Source organism: Acomys russatus, chromosome 8 (genome assembly GCF_903995435.1).
Source record: "Acomys russatus chromosome 8, mAcoRus1.1, whole genome shotgun sequence".
Taxonomy (NCBI): domain Eukaryota; kingdom Metazoa; phylum Chordata; class Mammalia; order Rodentia; family Muridae; genus Acomys; species Acomys russatus.
This window is the reverse complement of record NC_067144.1, coordinates 41,834,151-41,855,988: the sequence shown is the minus strand read 5'-3', so window position 1 is coordinate 41,855,988 and position 21,838 is coordinate 41,834,151. Positions and strand designations below refer to the sequence as shown.

General features: G+C 35.4%; 1 protein-coding gene and 1 pseudogene across 1 annotated transcript in view; one reads left to right on the top strand and one right to left on the bottom strand.

Moving 5' to 3' along the window:
* Positions 1–21,838, top strand: part of LOC127192792 (ephrin type-A receptor 6) — an 877,103-nt gene that overhangs the window by 39,396 nt on the left and 815,869 nt on the right. The window lies entirely within an intron of this gene.
* On the bottom strand, positions 11,204–11,667 carry LOC127193206 (40S ribosomal protein S24-like; annotated as a pseudogene).

Here is a 21,838-nt window from a genome sequence, read left to right as displayed (position 1 = left end):
CCTCCCCCTGTATATGCTCATAGGGTATCAAGTCTCTTCTCAGTAACCTGCTGTCCTTCCCCTGAGTGCCACCAGGTCTCCCCCTCCAGGGGACATGGTCAAATGTGAGGCACTGGAGTACATGAGAAAGGAAGGCTGATTTCCAATTCTTCCAGTCTCTGTAAAACAAAAGGACAGGATGAAAACAAATCCTACACTAATTAAGGCAAAGTTCAACATGTAGATAAAAGAAAATGCCCTGCATGTTCTGTGAAGTTATATTCGTTGGGCCACTACTGTCTTTCCAGCCTTCAAATTAGTACAAAAACAAAAAAAAATTTTGTATTAATCAGTTATTATTTTAAATAAATAAGTAATGACTTTAAGAAAGTAGCTTTATGATCAAAGAAGAGAATTAATTCTCTGATTAAATTTCTTCTATTTAAATAATATAATTAAGAGACTGAATATGAAAAATATAAATTGCATTTTCCCAATATACTTAGAATTCAAAGTGGGGTTTTAAGAGACTCTTATTAATATTGTGAACAATTATGTTAGGGTTGGTCTCCTGTTGTGCACAATTATCTACATGAAGAGTGACTCTGTGAAATATAATACAAAGGCTTACTATCCATCAATTGTAGCAAAGCCCTCATACCTGTAACTCTGGTAATGCCTCTCTACTAATGTCCATCCAATCGTCTTGGTAATCTCTCTCAATAGATTAAGAATGATTGGTTATATGTGGTTATTGAAAATATTTTAATTTTACATCAATGCAAGATGTGTCACACACAGAGTAAAAGATGGTATTATTTCCAAAATTTTCTCTACCTATCACTTCTCTTCATAATACGATGATTTAAAATTAATTTCTCCTGATATAAGTTGCTTCTATCATGTGTTTAAGAATGTAAATGACCAAGTAGCTAAAACTGTGAACTATGTAAATATACAAAAAACAGAGCGCCTGAGAACTTACATTTCTAAAATGTAATATGAAGAAAAATATCTTGATTCCAGAATGTCTGTACCATTAACCTCAAGTGAGGAGGCTCTGTGTGTCCTGTTGGATTTAAACTGAGAAGAATGAGCCTTTCCAGGTGTCCTAGAATTATATTGTGACCAACTCCAAACCATCAAATATTACAATAAAATTTTTCTGCTTACTACTATGAATAAGAAAACATTTGAACATTTACTTAAACAAAACCACAACTCATAACCACCCATTCTTCATAAAGCCCAGGACTACCTGTGAACAAGATCATAGAGACTTAGAGGTCATTCATTGGAATACTTGAAGAAAACCAAATCATAAAGCTTATATCTATTAGACAGTGACCTTCAACCTTTTTGATTCTGTGTGATAATGGCTAAAAAGCATTGAAAATGAAATATAAAATTAAAATTAATTAAACTGGTTCTCCATTATAAAATTATTTTGTTGGTTTTAAGATATTTTGTTAGATAGAATTTTATAGCATGATTTGTGTGTGCATGCACAAGTACATGCATGCATGAGTGTGTATGTGTATGTATGTGTCTGTACACCAAGGAACATATGTAAAGGTTCAGTGGACAGCTTCTAAGAGTTGGTTCTTAGTTCTTACCATATGGATTTTGGCTTGAGCTCAGGCGTTTAAGCTTGGCACAATTAGGTACTCCTAAGCCTTTACCTACTGGTTTACCTTATTTCTTGTGTTGAGGTTAACCACTATGATTTTTATAAAAAAATACTTAGAGGCAGAACAAATTTATTTGGCTTGTACCTCTAGGTTACAATCCATCATTAAGGAGTGTCAGGACAAAACTCCAGCAGGAACTGAGGGAAAACACAGCTAGGAGTTGCTTTCTCACTTTCTAACTGCTTATGCTCAGCAGGCTTCCTTCTGTAGCCCAAGACCACCTGCCTAGGGATGGTGCCACTCATAATGGGCTGGGCCCTCTATATTACTTAAACATCAAGACAATACACCGCTGACAGGCCTGCAGGCCAAACCGATCACAACACCTCTTCGGTTAAGCGTCTCCCTTTCCAGGTGACTCTAGGTCCTGTCAGTTGATGATAAAAAACTAAGATAACCTCTGAGCCATTTCAGTGGTCCTTAAATTTATTTTGATTGTGAGAAATCAGAACCATTATAAACTGCTAGTCCTTGGTGATGATCTTAAAATGAGATATACAAAAGTGGTCCCCAAGCTGAGTGTTTAAAATGAACGATTAACAAAGACAACAGTACAGGAGAAATGCATGTTGCTCGTCTTGTGAAATACTAACATACACAGTTTCTCAAAGAGAGTAACCATTTGCCATGCAGTCATGCAGGTGCTCTTATGTTATTTTTTGAAAACCATGCTCTTGAGAAAATAGAGGAAAATGACTACAAGTCTTAGCTTTGAAAAAATTAGACAGAATGAGCTCCTTTAATAATTTTGTAAATATGATGTGTGAACATGATGCTCTGTAGTACCCTTGGTAGCTTGAGAAATTTAATTAAAACTATCTAGACAATATAGTTACAGCAACAAAAACATGAGATTAAAAAAGAAACCACTAGGATACTTGTAAGGGACTCTAGGCCCGGATAACCCACAAAGTACAACACTATGTTATATCACCTAGTGATTGTGAGATACCCAAATCTCTTTTCACTTTTTATTCTGGGACAGAGTCTCACTAGGTTGACCAGGTAACCCTTCTGCCTCAGCCTCCTCAGTAGCTTAGATAAAAGGTTTGATCCAGTAGGCTTGGCAAAACAATCTCAATGACATACCCAATCTTTTTCTAGGTCTGTTTTATGTGGCCATGTTGGAGGGTCTTTCTTGAGTTTCAGAGTTCATCTGCTCCGGACATACATTTGTTCCCATGATGGGTGATCCGCTCTTTCTCTTTGAGTGCACCACAGCCCTGGGTACTCGCCCAACTGTTCATGCTCATTGATTTCTCTCAAACCTCTGCCTCAAGCATTTTTTTCCTCCGAAATATTAAGCAGTAGAGTAAATACGTATTTGTTTTTGTAATGGTTTTTATCTTAGGTTAAGAAACTTTTAACTCTGGCTATTAATAAAAATTTGTTCTAAGCAAGTCTCATTAGGGACTAGAAAATTATGTATGTAATTTATTGTGCTCTGTTTAACAAAACTTCTCTGGCGTTATCTCAGAGCACTCAGAGCCATCAGGTGCCAATCGCCTAACTATTGCCTGTAAAGGGGTATGATGACAAAGCATGTCCTGTACATAGGTGACACATTAATGGTTTTTTTTTTTTTTCACTTTCAAGACAGTAAGAAGATACAGAGGGTGTTAAGAATAATTAATAAGCAAGGCACATTTTAAGATTTTTTTCATAAGTGTTGAGCAAAATAAAGTCATACTAAGAAATAGAAGAGAGAAATCATAGTCTGGAAGAATTGGTTGGGGATGCTGTTTTTAGATAAATATATATAATAATATGAATTATAATTTTTAATATAAAGAAACATTTAAATATTCTTGAGTCCAATGATAAAGTACATAATTATTCAGCAGTTAAGTATGTTAGAGAAGAAATCACATAACAACATGAATTTCTGGAATACTTCTGAACACCGGGGAAGTGTTCTAAATGTGGAAGCCAAACCTTTAGCCTCCCAGAGAGGTGTGTAATAGCTTTACTAGAAGCCCTTACTGTTTGATTTGATTTGGTAAAGCAGGTTGAATAGAGTGAAAATGGTTAAACACATTCACTGAGTGAATACTATTGACTTACTTAATAGAGATTCATTGTACTGAAAGCTTTTGTTAGGAGGTAGAAACTATGATAATGTGTTTTATGTGCTCACAGCTTTGGGGGCATAGGAAACAATACTGATGGACCATTAGCAGTCATGGCAGTATTTATTCCACATGGCATTTTTTGTATGTTTATTGGTGCACATTTATATTTTGAATAGTTGACTCATTTTAATTTCATGTACAGAGGATTTTTCTTAGTTTTAGTAATTTTTCACCAATGAAATTATACTAACTTGCAAGAACATTCTAAGTGGATAACAGTACTCCTAGGTTGGTACTAAAAATTCTTTTAGTAATTTTTTGCTAGTAATTTAGCCAAAAACCATTTTTCCTAAAGAAGATCTTAAAGAAAATGATAAAAGTATTAGTGACCTTGTCATTCATCATAAAACATCTAAACATCCAAGTTTTAATAATTTAATTGAAATTTTATTGACTTTCCCCCCTGTCATGCTATATAATACTGAGAGCTTTTTATACACTGTTCAAGATTTCCTTGAGATGGATACGTTGGTGATGTAGATATACTTAAAAATAAGATGTGTTAATACCAATCCATATTACATTTATTTCCAAAATAATAATAATAATGATGATGATGATGATAATGCTACTATTTGAAAAGTAGGCATTGCTGTGTAGCTTCTGCCTCATGCCTGAATGTTAGGATATTAAGTATGTATCTCCACACCTAGGACATGTTTATATTACTTACAACAAATTGCTAAAGTTAGCAACCCAGCTAAACCATGTGGAAATATTTGGGTCCAAGTATTATATTTTGTTTTCACAACTGTACTTTTGCTTTATGGCTTTAGAGGCACATAATATGTATGCTCACCAGTAAAGCCTGTTTTAAGAAGGAAAGAAATGAGCAAAGAAAGGAAGGAAGATTGATTTCCTAAGAGAATGTAAGTGCTTAGCAAAAGTTAGAGCTGTCTTCCTGAGCAGCCTTCAAAGGCGAAGTGAATAAGACATGAAGTTTAGCTTCCCAGCAGGCTTTAATTCAGAAGTCACTGATGGAATACAAAAGCTCGCCGCCTTCTGCTGTAAGAGTTATTCATCACCTTCATCCACTTGAGCAGACGAGGTATAAAGTCTAATAAGATACAAAGGTAAGAGCATTAAAAGGTGCTTCCCTCAGCATCGTATCATTCAGTACAAACATGGATGGCCCCATCTATTTACTCACAACATGATGGAGAAGGCTGGGCAGCCTGTTGGGATTTCTGAAATCATACATGACATCACGGCAGCTTTTTCTTTGTCTTGGGTTTATTTCAGGTGACTATATATAAAAATATCACATAAACTTTCAAATCTTTCAGTGCCCATTTCATCACAACTTTTTGGAATCCTTCAGGCAGAAGCCCAGGAGAGTTGGGGATGTCCTTCAGTTGCGTGTGTCTGAGAGATCCCTTTCTGCTTCTGCTTTTGTACTGTGGGCTGCTGTGCTTGCTTGGCTCATACTCCTGTTGTCATTCGCAATGTCCTAGTGCCACTGAGCAGTGTTTAGGGCTCATGCGCTGGTTGTTTTTAAATGCAAGCCTATCTGGATTTTACTTCAAATGCCTCTGTCCCTTACTAGCTGTGCTTCCCAAGAGTCCTTATCTTCAAGGTCTATTTTTTAACCACTGAGAATAGAAATACGAGTTAAAATGCTTTGGAAATATTAAATGAGGTAATACATTTAAAATATATTTGGTAAAGTCATTCAAACCGTCGTAGCTAAAATTATTATATAACATTGCTGAGTTTATAAATGTGAGTCAAATTCACTTTAAGTCCTTACATCGACAAAATGTACAAGTAGAAGTAACTTCAAATATAAATGTGAGGCACTAAACCACCCCTTGGGCCACAAATTAATTTTTTACCTTTTTTTTGAAAATATATTCTTTTCCCATACAATACATCCCAACCACAATTTCCCCTCCCACCGTCCATCCTCCTAGCTGCACTACCTTCGCAACCCCTCACACACACTCCCTCTCCACTTCTTTTTCAGAAAAGAGAAGGCCTCCAAAAACCAACAGCCAAACATGCCAAAACAAGGTTCGACAAGACAAAGCAAAAGCCCCCATATCGAGGCTGGACAAGGCAAACCCGTAGGAGAAAAGGATCCCAAGAGCACGCAAAACGAGCCAGAAATAAGTCAGGTCCTGCTATTCGAGTTCCCATAAAACACCAAGCATATTAGTTTTTAAACTCGCACCCCCGCTCCGGGTACTAGAGATGTTAAGTTTCAACTACTAATAGATGAGTTTGAGGAGACTGAAAATAATTCTCACTGTGTTTGCACATGTGTCTCTGTGTGCAGCATTTTAGAGGACAGTACTGGGATAATTCAAACATTAATATTTTTTCTTGATATTTTGGTTGCATAAGAGTCATCAAAGAGCCTATGACTGGTGTCCTGAGAATGGAACACAGGGCAGAAGCTGTGCTGTTTCAATTCTGAGGGATGGGGCACTTTCTCACACTGTAGCAGTGTTCCTTTAAGGAGGGCACGTTCTGGATACCTTCCAACTGAGAGCTGTCTGGAGTGGTTTCATAGTGCCTTGGTGGCACAGGGCGATGCATAGAGACGGGGAGAGACTTGAGTATAACTTACCTGAGGAGGCATTGTTTACTTCACGGTATGTCTCTCAAAGGGAGACTTTTTCACAACAGCCACAAAAGAAAGTCATCTTAGACCACAGTCCCAGAGTCAGTAAAGAGAGCTCATGACTGAACCAGTCAGGAAAACGTTCCCCCTGCCTGCTTAATCACTTGCTCCCTGGAATTATTCTTGGTGAATCATAAATAGCAACCTTGAATGGCAGGTTATGAGGAGCAGCTAACACCTACTCTACCCCTCTTACTCTGCAAACTTCCAGCTCTCAAGCGAAACAAAACTGACAGAGAGACATCTGCAGTTGTATGAAATACGGATATTCTCCTAAACTAAATATTTTAAAAATAAGTCATAATTACAGTTCACAATAAATAATTAAACTGTCTGAGATTTAATTGGAGTATGATATAAAATTAGCCTACAGGGATATATCAGGGATGAAATAAAATAAAAATATAAAATAAGCACATAAACTTTTTAAAAAGATTTAAGCACAGTATTTTCAAGTGAAATAACATAATTCTCTATGATCCAATGTGCCTCTAATAACAATATTAATATCAACAGTATATATACATACATGTGTGAATGTGTGTGTGTGTGTGTGCGTGTGTGTGTGTGTGTGTGTGTGTGTGTGTGTATGTGTGTATCCCTCACTTTTGAAAATGTCCTCAAACTAAGTGCTACATGACAAGTCATGCCCTGTAAAAGCAGGAATTCAGTTAACAACATGGAATATTATTCCAGTTAATAATATAGAGATTTTATACTATGATGGAAAGGGTGCTATTTTAATGTGGTTTACCAGGCTTTAGGAAGTCTGATGGTTTTTGGCTACCTGTTCCAAATTTGTAATGTTTAGCATGAAAATATGCTATATATTCCAGAAAGCAGCAGAGGAGATCAGACTGAATGTAGATTATACAATAAACAAATACAAAATATCAATATTGATGGGGAAGAAAAAAAAAAGAATTTAAGAATGTAGCTATTGGAAGTCTCCCATAAGAAGCAGAAAGAAGCATATACTAAATGCTTACAGTGTATTTCATTCAGGTTTTGATCACTGGAAGAAACAGTGTGTGTGTGTGTGTGTGTGTGTGTGTGTGTGTGCGTGCGCGCGCGCACGCGCGTGTGCGTGCACACGTGTGTGAGAAAATGTGTGTTGGAATGCATGTCTTTGTGAATGCCATCCTCCAGACATTCTTCCTTGAGACAGTGTTTCTCACTGGCCTGGCTCTAACCCGTTAGGCTGACCTGGCTGCTAGCAAGTGACAAGAATCCATTTGTCTCTGCCTCCCCAGACCTGGGATTACAACTACGCACCACCAGAAGCAGAGTGTCAAATGAATTCCGTGAGGGGAACTCAGGCTCTCACACCTGTACAGCAGGGACTCTACCAACTGATCCTTCTGTCCATCCCCAGATACCTTTTTTTTTTTTTTGCAAAGATAACCATCTTTTTTCATCTAAAGATTTATAATTTTTGATAGTTCATTATGCAGAGATCTGGGAAAAATAGTGAATAACAGGACTAAAATCTCTGAACTTAAGAGCTAAGTCCATTTACCAGAGAGAAGTGATTGAATCCCCAGTAACAACAAAGCCATGCCATTGGCATGGAAAGTACATTAGTCTGAGGAGGCCCATTAAACATGCCACTTCCACACCATTAGGTGAAAGATATTGGGAGATGGTTCTAACTGGAACTGTTATGTGAGCAAAAACTGAGAGTGAGTAGACAGTCATTGGGATAGAGAATACTGGCTTGTGGGGAAGCCCAAATAGTTAAGCCCTTGACAAACAAATGTTTTGATAAGTAATTTTGGTAAAGCCTGGGGCACTTAGTTTAAGAAACTTTTCAATGGGACTTGAGAGGTGAATGCAAAGCTGCTACAGTGACTCAGAAGCATACTGGTCACCCTAAAGCTGCTACAGTGACACAGAAGCATGCTGGTCACCCCAAAGCTGCTTGATTCATTTCAGGCCCTATCTGCAGAAAACATGGTCAAGCATCACACAAGAAAGGCTTTATGAAGAATGGATGGTTATGAGTTGTGTTTTTGTTTAATTAATTGTTCAGATGTTTTCTTATTTATAGAGGTAAGGCAGAAGAATTTTATTGTAATATTTGATGGTTCAGAGTTGGTCACAATATAATTCTAGGGCACCCGGAAAGGCCCATTCTTTTCAGTTTAAATCCAGCAGGACACACAGACCCTCCTCACTTGAGGTTAATGTTACAGATGTGATGGAATCAAGATTTTTTTTCCTTCCCATTACATTTTAGAAATGTAAGTTCTCAGGTGCTCTGTTTTTTTAATATATGTACATAGTTCACAGTTTACATTCTTAAACACATGATAGAAGCAACCTATATCAGGAGAAATTAATTTTGAATCACTGTATTATGAAGAGAAGTGATAGAGAAAAATTTGGAGATAACTCCATCTTTTACTCTGTGTGGGACACATCTAGCATTGTTGTAAATCTAAACTATTTTCAATAGCCACATTTAGCCAATTATTCTTATTTTTGCTTGCTTGTTCAGAAAAAAGTCACAGTTCTTCCTCAGTATATTCTTGTCTCATGGGGCTTCTTGTACTTCCATAATAACCGCCTGCTTTTCTAAGGAACAATGATTTGCCATTTAGACTTTCAGTTATATCTGCAAGCAATAGCAATCATAGATCTAATTTAATATTTCATTTTATTTTATGAGAGAGTTTAGTCCCTACTAAAAGTTTGAATTCATATAAAAGCTCACTCGGAGAGGAACTCTATAAAGGACATCATTCTGTGCAGTTTTAAATGAAAGCTGAAGTGTCAAACCGGTAGGATCCCTATATTTAACTTTAGAAATGTTGCAGACTTCCTAGGTCTTTTAAAATAATTTTAAATGCAGTTTCATGTTTCTTTTCTTAGCTTTTCTTCAACCTAAGTGGCTATAATGCATTGGCTATTTTTGTGCATGTGTTAAGAGCATCCATCCCCTGGGCTGGAGATGTAACTCAGAGGATGGCGTCCTTGCCTTATATGAACAAAGACTTAGATGTGAACAGAAGTGCTGCACAAGCTGTGAGTGCTGGCATCTGTCTGTCATCTCAGCACTCCAGAACTGGGATCTGGAGAATAACACATTTCACAGGCCAACCTGGAATACAGGAAAAAAGATTAAAAGCCCAACCTATTTATCTACTCATCTATTTATTTGGATAGATATTCCCAATTATTCATATTTTTCTTTATATTGGAACTAGAGTAGAATCTATAATAAGGTTAGTGTTTTACTCACATATATAAACATATACACAAGACTATATATAATATATGAATATACATATATTTATATATACACATATTTTTGTATATATATTCACATACTACTTAATTGATTTTCCTTTATTACCTATTGAAATGTATTTTCCCGAAATTGTTAAAGCTCCCAAAATATGGTTTCTTGTCAATAGCTGTTTCCCTCCTCTTAGGCTCAATATTACAATATTATTACTAGGGCTTTGTCAGTGCTCTTGCTCTGCTCTCTTAATTTCCTTTGTCACAATCTGATATAAAAGTATAAAGTACTTTTATTATTTGCTGCTATTGGACCAATAGATTGTAATCATATGGCCATAGCTACTTTCCAAAGTACTCATCTAAAATTTGAAGCTACAGAAAGTACACCGTATTTCTAAATTTCTATTTTATTCCAATTGTGAGTAATTTAGCAAATTCAAAGTTAACTATATGTGATATATATTTATATATTAGCTTTACATATGTAAAATATTTACCTATGTTTGCTTTATATATAATATACAATATACAATATATGCCTATATATAAATATTGTGCAATATAATTTTGTGGCTCACGGGTTAACTTCACTGTTTTAAATATCTTTAGTTTTAAGAAGAGCTTGAAGCTCACCCAGAGCAACATTTAGAGGCTGCTATTCAACACTCAGTCATGGGGAAGCATGTGCCTGACATTCATAGTGTTTGTTGAAATGGATTTGGTCTACTGTAGAACAGTTATAAAAGAAAACTATTCACTGTGGGAAATTTAAGATAATTATTCTTAAGAAATCAATTCTCAACAAAATAGAATTCTCAATAAAATATAAAAATATAGGTATCAGAATTTTTAGGCAAATTAGGGAAGGCTTTAAAAACAATCATGAGGTAGACCATAAGTAGTGATGAGAATTTTGTTTGTAGGACTACGGAAATGGGAATGTTCCAAATGAATCGCATGGATGTAGTTGTTAGGTGATGAAGAGACAAAATGAGTGTGGAAAACTCAGTGTTTAAGAGTTGTGGAGGTGGGAACGACACACAGAGGGAAAAAGTGGGGCAGGGAGACAGCACAAAGAAAGAAATTGTCCTACATGGCACCAGTGTTCCAATGGGAAATCTATTCATGGCTCGATCAGTAGCAGAATAAAATATTTGAATAAAAATGTCTTAACTGTATGTAACTTCTACAGCTATTTTTCTTGACATTTTTATATAAGTACTACATTATAACAACTACTTCCACAGTATGTGCATTGGGCCAAGTATCAAATTTAATTATATGGTAATTTAGATTATAGATCTGAAGGATGTATAAAAATACTATTCATTTTACATATGGGGCTTTAGCATCTGGATATATTGATATCAATGGGAGGCCTTAGAGCTAGTTTCTCATGTATAACAATGGACAACTATATACACTGTAAAGAAACAATTTCTAAGCCATATTCTCCCTCCCTTTTTTTTTAAAGTAGTTGATTTTAGTTTATTTGTACCCTTCTTAGACATTTGCACCACTAGAGAATATCAAGTCACCACAGAAAATCTATTCCTTTTGGTGTTATACAGTCTCCAGCTCCTTTTTGTTTGTTTTGTTTTGTTTTTTATGGCACCAACATTGGCCTTTGCAGTACCCATGGCCTTCATTTTGTTCTTGCGATCCTTTCACTTTTTTCCTGAGCTCTTTTCCTTCTTGTAAAGGACATGCCATACAAGTCTGTGTTGAGGATCATTCTTTGCATAATCTAAAGAGTCAAAAATCATGTCAAAGCCTGCTGTCTTGCCATCACCAAATGGGTTCTGATGGGTTCTGATTCTAAATACAAAGATGATATGTAGTGTAGTTTTACTGTTTTGTCTAACCTTTCCTGAATATTTGCTTTTGGTACTATTGCCTTCTCTGGGTAAAGGACATGAATATTCATTTGTTTCCTCTGAAGCAAAGAGTTAATCAGGAACTTCCTTGTCCTGATTGTTACTGTGTCTTTCATGATAGCTGTGGTCCCAAAGAAGCCATGCAGAAAAGAGTAGGCCTTGTTGCTTTGAATACACTTTCTGCAAAAAATATTAATATACATTCAATGCAGTTGAGATTTTAGTATCAAAATGGTAAGGTACTTATTTTTTTTTTTTGTAAGGTACTTATTATAATTGAGATTTTTTTCTTGTTTAGTGTCACTTCCAGTTCATTTGTATAACTGTTAACTTCATTTCTCTTGCTCTTTAGCAAGAAATTAAAAGGTTTCTGTGATTTAAGATATTAATACCTTATGGGAGCTATTTTGTCTATAGGTTTCAAATTGAGGGATTTGTTAAACATGGTAAAGGTCAATCAAGGATGGTGCTATGGTTTAAAAGTTTCCCTTTTAGATTTCTTTTTTTCCAAGATAGTAGTGTTCAGAGTGGAGCCCTGAAGGTGAATAAGACTAGGAAGGCTCCTCCCTTGAGAATGGGTAAGGTAATAGTATAAAAGATTTGACTAAATGAGTTGGTTTTCTTGCCCTTCTACTTTGTATCATGTGAGGACACAAAAAGACAACGCAGCGGCCACCATACATATGATTTTAACTTCCTACCCTCCAAAACTCTGATAAATTGTTGTTCTCCACAAATTATCTAGTTCTGGTTTTATAAGAGAAATGTCCAAAAATATATATGATTCAGGATCATAATTTGTATGTTGGAGCAGATCTTGTGGGCCAGACTTGAAACAAGAAAATCAGGAAGCAGTGTCCAGTGCTAAGGGGGACAGTGAGCTATGAATTGGATGTTTTCCTTTCTGAGGGGACTATTAATTGCATCTGAAACATAAGAGAACCATATGGTAAATGACAATGTAGGGAAGGCTGACAATATTGGAAGGAAACTACACATTTAAACTGACAGATTTCATCTGCAAAGCATGATGTTAGAGGAAACATAAAAAAGTATTTATGAAAGGGGTACAATCTGCATCACTGAAATCATAGGCAGGTTTACAAAATAGATTGAAGTAAGAACCATTTAGGTAAAGGAAAATCAAATCATTTGGGAATGCATTTTATTGAGAACACTTTTTAGTTTTAAAGCTATTTTTATTCTTGGTTAATAAAGTCAAGGAGCAGTATGTTTATCTCTCTAAAGGACACCTTCATGAATAGCAATTTAAACAACGAAGTGAGGTTAGTTGGGTGAAATATAGACTTACTTACAAGTTGGTTGAAATATAAACCTGTAAGACATCTTATATTTCATCTATATTGATAACTCATGATAAGAAAATTCAATTTTCTGTCCTGATTTGCAACCATATGTATCATACTCTAGAAATGGGACTTTCATTCACATATAACACCCCTTTGAAGATGGAAACTACTTCAGCATGCAAAAAATATTTTCTGTATAAATGTAGGGAGCTGTATTAAAATGTCAAGTTCCCATGTAACACACTTCACGTGATCCCAGGACGGTTGGAGTCAGGAGAATCACTGGGACTTTTTGGTCACTAGCCTAGCTCCAGATTTAGGGAGAGACAAAGTCTCCAATATCCAGAGTGATAACAGGGGACATGATAACCCTCTCTGTCTTCTACATGTTGTCAGAGATATACTTTTTCAAAGACACATGCACACACACAAAACTAGTTTTTTTTAAAAGACACTTTTTAGCAATATATGCATATATATATGCAAATTTCTGAATTGAAAGTAATTAAGGAACCAACATACTGTCAAAAATTATAAAGTTGGAGTTTCCTAATTTTTTCCAAAAGCAAGTAAGCTTCAACTAAGGGCACTGTGTATAAGCAAGTATTTGAAATGCCAGAAGTGTAGTTAACAGTAGATATATATCTTAAGCTTGATGTGATGCACATGCTTGCAGTTGTATTCAGATAGCTGCAGCAGGAGGATCCCATGTTCGTCCTGATCCATTTAGTTTTGTCTCAAAAAGTTAAAATATGCAAAAACACCCTTGATGTTCCTTCAGCATCTTTCATTGGCGAAGCTTTAAAATTATTGTTTTTTAATTGAAAGTGATCAGAAAAATCAGGAGGGCTTTTCAAAAGAAAAATATGGCCATGCATCTCTAGTAATTTAGTACATTCCAGGAACTCTTTGATCTATAGCATGGTGAATAAATTTAACTTCAGGGGAAGAGATCCCTTCTGAGACAAACCGCCAGTGACTAAGCCATCTTTCTTATTTATGAGCTGCTCTCCTCTTTGCATGACCAGAAACAGTTTACTCAACTATGCCCTTGCCTCCTTAGAAAATAACACTGAGTTCCACCATGAGGGTCAAGGACAGACTTTGTTTCCTATTGACTTTAACAAAATAATTTTAATTAGTGGGCACATGTAGTCACAACAATTGTGAAATAATTAAAAAAAAAAAAAAAAAAAAAAAAGGAAGATCAGGAGTTCAAGGACATCCTCGGCTACATAGTGAATCTGATGCCACCATGAGCTACATTTGAAGCTGTGTTAAAGAAAACAATCCAGAAGAGTTTATCAACATTATATATGTCAACATTATATATTTCTTTCCACAGCCCATGTCTTAGGTAATTTAAGGAGACTTTTCAGTATCTTATGAAAGTCTGTGTCTGCTTTCTTGTCCTTAATTATACTTGAGAAACTAATGCTAAATAAAACATTCTTCATTTGCCTAAATGTTAAAATGGTTTTGTCATTTCTACTGCATTTGGTTTATTGCAGACGGTCCTGGTAATAAACAGTTTGACAATGTTCCTTAATGATGCGCCTTCCCTACAGGGTAATGCTGATACTAATGTAGGTTTTTAAAAGTTTATTTTTATGCCAACAATAAAGATTCCATCTGTCATTCGTTTCTGTATACCAAAGTCATACTGCTTCTGGCATGGGTCACATTTGTACATGTTTCATTTATGAACCCTTCCTCCTCCTGACTCCTGTTCCCTTCAGAAATATGCCGGAAAGAATGTGCTGCCTCACAGTCCCAGTGCCTCTCAATCTGGCATTGCATTCATTCTGACATTTCCTTAGTCGTTTGCAGCAGGAAGTTATCCCACATCCTTCTCATGACTTTATCAAACAATTGTGCCAAGGGCAGCTGTTTAATGTACCAATGACATGACAACTGTTTGTTGCATATTTTATTTAAGTCTTATCTTGGCTACATGTCTTTTATTATGGACTATTCTGCTCTGTAGGTTTACCAGAGCAATTGGTATGATTCAATTTACCTACTCGGAAGACAACACATGTCCTTTAGGCAGTCAAGTATGTTGGAACAAGGTAAAAAGCACTTGAAAATTACATTTTTATTTAAATTATTCTTGTGTAGCAACTCCCCCGGATTCATAAGAGTCTAAGAATAGATTATCCAGTTTCATGACTAAATGAGTGTATTTCAGGAGCAGTTGGCTATGAAATCCACAGGTTCATGAACAGACTTTGTCAGCTTCTTTCGAAAAGACTCTTCAAAGTGGCAGTTTGATCTACCTCTTTTACAGACTAGCAGAGCTATGGTATGGCTTATATTTCTATAGTCTGCTGAAGCAATTGGATGGGTGAAATCTAAGAAAAGAAACTTCTTGTGCTTATATCTGTTTTGAAGACTCCTTATGTACATCCATCCATTAATATAAGAAACTCAGTGTGTAGAGAAAAACATGACTCCTGACCCAAGCAAACTGTATTACTACTCTTCTCTCTCTTTCATAGACAAACCATTGTTAACCTAGTAGAATGGTGAATAAGGTGAAAGGTCCTTGAAAGCCAGATTAAGGTGGAGGCTTAGATTAGAGAATTAGTTGTTTTAGGACAAAGCAATTCATAAAAATTAACAAATTTTAATTGACCACAATTATATAACTCATAATATCAATGACAAGTCTTATCCCTGGATACAAATGGAGACTAAGTTAGAGTTTTAGAATTTATTCTTCAATAAATTCCTATTAGGAATTTCTTAGGTGTAGTGAGTTTCAAAATACCATGAAAATGTCCCAAGTTGCTCTCACCAAAATAGTACTAGAATAAGTCACACAATTCACATTTAACTTAGATTAAAGAAAAAATGTTGCAGAAGTAATAATTGGAAATGAATATTCATAAGCAATTCTACAAGCTAATTTAACAATACATTTTCTTCATATGAAGCATTCTTTCAGCACAGCAGCTGAAAAGAGGGGTCATTTAACACTGTGCCCATCATAGTTAGAACAGACACGCAGGATTTATCTAAGAGTGAACAGCTTGAGGGTACTTCTGGCTAAAGAGGCATGGATCCAGCCTGGAGAATGAAAAGATTCCAGAAAGTAGAAAAGATGTATCTCTTCTCAGAGCCCATTCTATGCTGAAAATGGTATCTATTTTGATTTTGTATTTCCTAGCGACTACTTTGTCTCCTATGTTGGAGTGATCATATGCAAATGGCACATGAGCATCTTCCCCACAGATTGAACATTAACATTTCAAGTACCTACTTTTCTCTTTGTTTTGGACTGTTTGTTCAATGCTCGGTTAGGAGTGTATCTCTCTCCGAATATGCAGTTGTTGACCATACCCTTTTCCATTAGCTGCATTCCTCCATTCATTCTTGCATTAATTTAATAGAGAAGGAGAAAAAGAAATGTAAGTCTAGTTCCTGAGGAACTCTAATTTAAAAGTTTAATTGATAATGATAAATTATTTTGATTGATCTCTAGTTAATGTCAAAAGTATGGCCTTTCGAATTGTTTCCAAGTGTCTTTTTCAAAATGATGACAAAATAATTAAGATATTCCTCTGAACATTTCTATTTTTGATGAGGAAAGTATATATACTTCTAATAATGTTTAATTCACTATTGTGTCTCAATTAGACCTTTCAGGTATTTGAGATTATTTGAGAAAGCATCTTATAAACAGAAAATAATTATTTTTCATTTTGTTGACTCCTGGGATGAATTTTTAATTTCTGTTCCATCCTTGGCATTCTGTGGCAACTGGAATAAGTTATACAGCTACTGACAGCTCTGGTGCTGTGGCTGAGGCTGAGGCTCTGATATTGAATGCCCTATCTCACCAAACAGCAATTCAGTTTCACACAGTCTCCTAAATAGCCGGATCCTCTCCTTAGCTGCATTTCTAAATAAGAACATTTTAATCTGTTCTGCTATTTGCATGTCTGAATAAACCATGCCATGGGGATCAACACAAAAATCCTAACTGTGGGAGTCACATAATCCCACCAAAACCCTATGAATATAGGTACTGTATTTGATAGACTGTCTAAATGCTACATATGATCAAATAGCATTCCCAGATACCTTAATACCCAACTGAGAAATACAGAAATTAACTTTCATTAAGTCCATGTAGGCATAATAAAGGCAAACAATACTACAAAGAAAAAGTACCTTCGATTTTCAAGAATGAAAATAAAGACTATTACTCACAGATGCTGTTTTTAAGCTCATATAAAATTATATTCTTTAAATTGAAAACTTCTATTGTTTCTATTAAAAGGAAAGCTTTCAAAAGTTCTTTTTAAAACTAACATATTAAATATATATTGTGTTCATGAAACAGCCATTGAATTGTGGATAAGACTTTAAATTAAGTGGTCATAGTATCTTTTACCAGAGTTAAAGCAACAATAATTTAAGTGTATTTCAACCTTCAGTTTTGTAGTGTTTTCACAAAAAGAAAACTGTCTAAAGCACATTAAAAACAAGGTTGGAATATACAACAGCAAAAGTAGAAAGGCTTATATGACTTTGATGCCTTGGAAGCAATGGGGAACACCTTCAATGGTTTTAGTTATGTGGGACACCTTTGTGGGAGATGAAGACTTGGGCATTTATTAAATATGTCTTCAAACTGGTAAAATTAAGACTAAAGGCAAACATTCTTTCTTTTTTTGCTTTTTAACCAATATCTGTGTATTTGAAGCAGATGACTTCAGGTCCTAAGATAAAGCAAATAGAAGAATTATATAATGCTGTGCAGTAGCAACATGGCAATTTTTTTGGTCGTCTTACTGTTTTCTTGGTAGATCGGTAGCAATAATTTGATGGAAATACATAACTACCTTGTGGACACAGGGGTGCATATAATAACATTGCTCAGACTCCTGCTGTAGTAGAGGGGTTCCTAAAAGATTGGAGACATCCTTGGGTTTTCACTGGATCACTGTGGTCATTGAGGGCAATGGCATATTTAATACGTGTGTGTTAAGGGATGGAAATAAAACTGCATCAGAAAAGATAGCTATCTAGATGTGCCCTGAAAGAGGGAATATGGAGGTGGAAAAGTGGGATGGGACATTCTAGTCATACTTTAATCACCTATTAGCAGCCTCCTCTTCAATGGGTCCAGAATGATAGCTATGACTCTGCCGTTTACCTGGCTTCTACACAAATAATAAATGGTTCATTTAATAATAACTTCCAAGAAGCTTCATTGGATAGAATATGTATAGCTTATTATTTTATTTTGTCACTTTTCCCACCTAAATAATAACCAAATTTACATTTTACAGCTGAAATAAATAGAATGATTTATTTTGCAGATAATATAGACATGCTTTCTAAAAGTGATATTTTGTAGTGAAATTTAAAACTGTTATGAACTTAAGAGTTCAATACTTAAATTTCTCTTTAGTTTGTGAAAGTAATTCAACCTTACGGTTTTCTTAGTTTGTTATCTTTCAAAAGAGGATTTTTCAAGTTCGCAGAACTTAAAGGCTAGATAAAAGCATCACAAATATAAGTTATAGTAAAGGCAAGTGATCAAGGATAGAGAGAAATCATATCCACAACCAAACAAAATGTTCTCAGTACGACTAATGAACCAGTGTCAATCTCTGTAGACTAAGCTGGCTTCATTATTTTTAAGAGGGAATGATCCTCTTTGCACAGTATTGCCTTGAAAATAATATCAATACATGGAAAGGCATTTGAAGGGTAAGCATATAATCCTATGTACATTCCTAGCAATCTCTATCAGTTTGGGGAAGAATTAAATATTGATTGCAAAAGTATAGCATAGAGGATGGTAAGTAAAAATCTTTAGTTATCATCAAATGAAGCAGGCAGTTTTGTCAAGCCCGGATTAATTTGATAACCTGAAAGTCAGTTAAAGCACCGAATAGTATATCATTCTTTAGACAACATCTATAATTTACTGTATTGAGGTGCATGTTTGTTTCTATAATTGGTACTTCTCAGGTTATAATAGATGCATTTCCTTTCACTTATTCTTACGTTTTAGTGTTATGGAATTGGTAGGAGATACCGCTTTCATAGCTATGGAAACACAGGCTATTACATTCTACCCAGCTGAGTTGTTTATGAGTGACGGAGTCTTGCTTTACCTGACTTAGCCTTAAAGTGGAATAATCTTCGAACAAGAATGCTTTATTCTCCATACATAAAATCCATTAAAGAAAGTACCCAAAGAAATATTTTTGATTGTTTGAACTTTTAAGAGTACTGAAATCATGACAGTCACTCTTCCAGAATGGATGATGGGAATATGACCGTGAATAAGTGGGTCAAGCTTCAGTGTATGGCTCCACATACATGAGCATATGCCAACACAAACTGTACTTATTAGGGGGTATATTTGTGAGGAATTAGGGGAAGGAAGCAGCTAAAATGATCAAAATGCATTTTATTCACATAATATTCACAAGGAATAAACAAAAATTATTTTTGAAGATAATACAATTAGTTCATAAGTGACCAGTTTCTATTTTATGATATAATTATCCATGTATATATAATTTATATATAAATGTATGTATATACATGTAAATAATTTTTGAGATAGAATAGTTTCTACTGGGAATCCATGTATTCCATGATGACATTTCTCATACATGACTAGTTCTATAGTCATGGAGCCAAAGACGAAAAAATGACCTGAATATTTCATTTCCCTTCATCTACCTCTCCCAAAGTACAGGAACTACAGACCAATAATTTTCATTCCCAGTTTATGTGGACGCTTTCTGTATGCCAGGAAAGCCCTCTATCAACTAAAATACCTTTCCATTCCCAACTCCCAGTCAAAAAGTACTCTCTGAATGAAATATTTTATTTCCAATTAAATTTTCAAAGTGATATATAAATATATTTTCTACTGTCTTGTTATTCTATTTTAAGAAAATAATAAACATTGTAAATAAATACACTAATTGTTTTTAAAGTAGTATCACTACGGTTTAATAAAAGGGGTTAAAAACTAGGTAAATTAAAGATATGACATTTATACTAAGCCTTGAATCTTTTGCTCATATTCTATCATTAAATTTATTTTATTACCTAAAATTTTCTAGCACATAAATTTTTTAATTTCCTGGATTATTTCAAACTTTGATATGAAAATTATATATAGCTTTCCAAGCTTGTTACATCTCTTGTGTTGCTTCTTAAACTCCATGACAAGCTGGATACCTAAGATAGGTAGACTTCTGGGAGGATATGGGCATGACTCTAGCTAAAATTTTTATTAGCAGGAATTAAGGAGACTGAAGAGGACCCTCTCTAACTAGACAGGACTCCTACTGGGGAGAGGAGAACACCAACCCACTAACAAACACTTCGACCCAAATTTTACCCTGACTACAAGGTGTTCAGAGCAGAGCAGAGATTGAGGGAATGCCCAAACAACGCCTAGCCCAACCTGAGACCCACCCCATAGGAGAGAGCCAAACCCTGACACTATAAACAATATTTTGGTGTGGTTGCAGACAGGAACCCAGCAAAGCTGTCCTCTGAGAGGCTCCACACAGCAGCAGATGGAAACAGTTACTGAGACTCAGAATCAAAGAGTGGGTGAAGCTTAGGGAGTCCGACAGAAAAGTAGGAGGAAGGATAGAAGGACAGGAGCTCCACAAAAAGAGCAACAGAGGCAACAGACCAAGGTCCAGACGGGCTGGCTGAGACGGAAGCACCAAGCGAGAACCATGGTCTGTACCTATGCCCTCTACTCAGATGTAGCCAATGGGCAGATCAGGCTTCATATGGGTAGCCTAGTAAGGGGAGTAAGGGCTGTCTCTGACAGGGATTCAGTTGGCTGCTTTATGATCACTCTCAAATCGCGGGGTTGCCTAGCTACGTCACAAGGAAAGAGGATGTTCTGAGTCCTGATGCCACTTGATCTGGGGTGGCTTGGTATAGGAAGAGCATCCTGCCTTCTGAGGACTAGGGGAAGGGTGGGATTGGGTGGGACCAGGAAAGGCGGAGGGAGGGAGCCACGACGGATATGTGAAGTGAACAAATAAATTAATTATAAAAGGAAAAGTTTCAAAACACTATCGTGTTAATATCACCCTAGTATTTATTTTTTGCTTATTTAATTTCTCATTATTTAAACAAATAATTACATTTTGAGCTTTACTTGGTAAAATTTGTATTTTGAGTTATATTCCATAACAAAGTACAATTTAAACCATTGCTGTACTATTTAGAATGAAAATCTACTGACTTTATATTGAATTGCTGCTATAATTTGTTTTTCTCCTGCTGGGTTTACAGTGATTTCACACTCCTGCAGGCAGTGGATGCCTTTTGTCTAAAGCCAGCAGGGGGAGCTCTCACCTTGTTGGGTTCAGTGTAATTAGTTTGGGAAATCTGCATTGTGGGATTATGCATATGAAACAAATGGTGAAATTAAAATATTAATTTACTGTAATGATATTAAACTTAAGAGTTTTCAGAATTATTTTAATATCAATGCATCATTTACTTGTCTATAATGTGATATTTTTAAAATGGTACTAGATTTTTTTTAAAGACAGTGTTTAATATAAAAATACAGCAATTAAGAATTCTTGTTTCTGAAAGCTAGTAAATTATTCCCTCTCCCCCAAAAAACTCTGCACTATTAATAATATACGTATGTCTTCTTTTATTTTTTTAATTAATTTGCTATTATGACTACTAAAAGCTAAGCCACCAAAATATCTAGGAAGGATTGTAGTTAAGTCAATTAACCAAATAATTCACCAGCCATTTTATTAGTAAGTTTTGGAAACTCTATAAATTCAGTTCATAAATCTAGGTGTTGGTGGGATTTAACAGTTCTCTCTCTAAGTGTCAGGTTTTCATGTGTTTCTTTATTGATAGTACCTATGAATTTTCTGTATAAAACAGCAAAGGCAAAAGTATTGTTTTCTGATTCACCAAAGTAAAAAAAGAAAAAAGGATA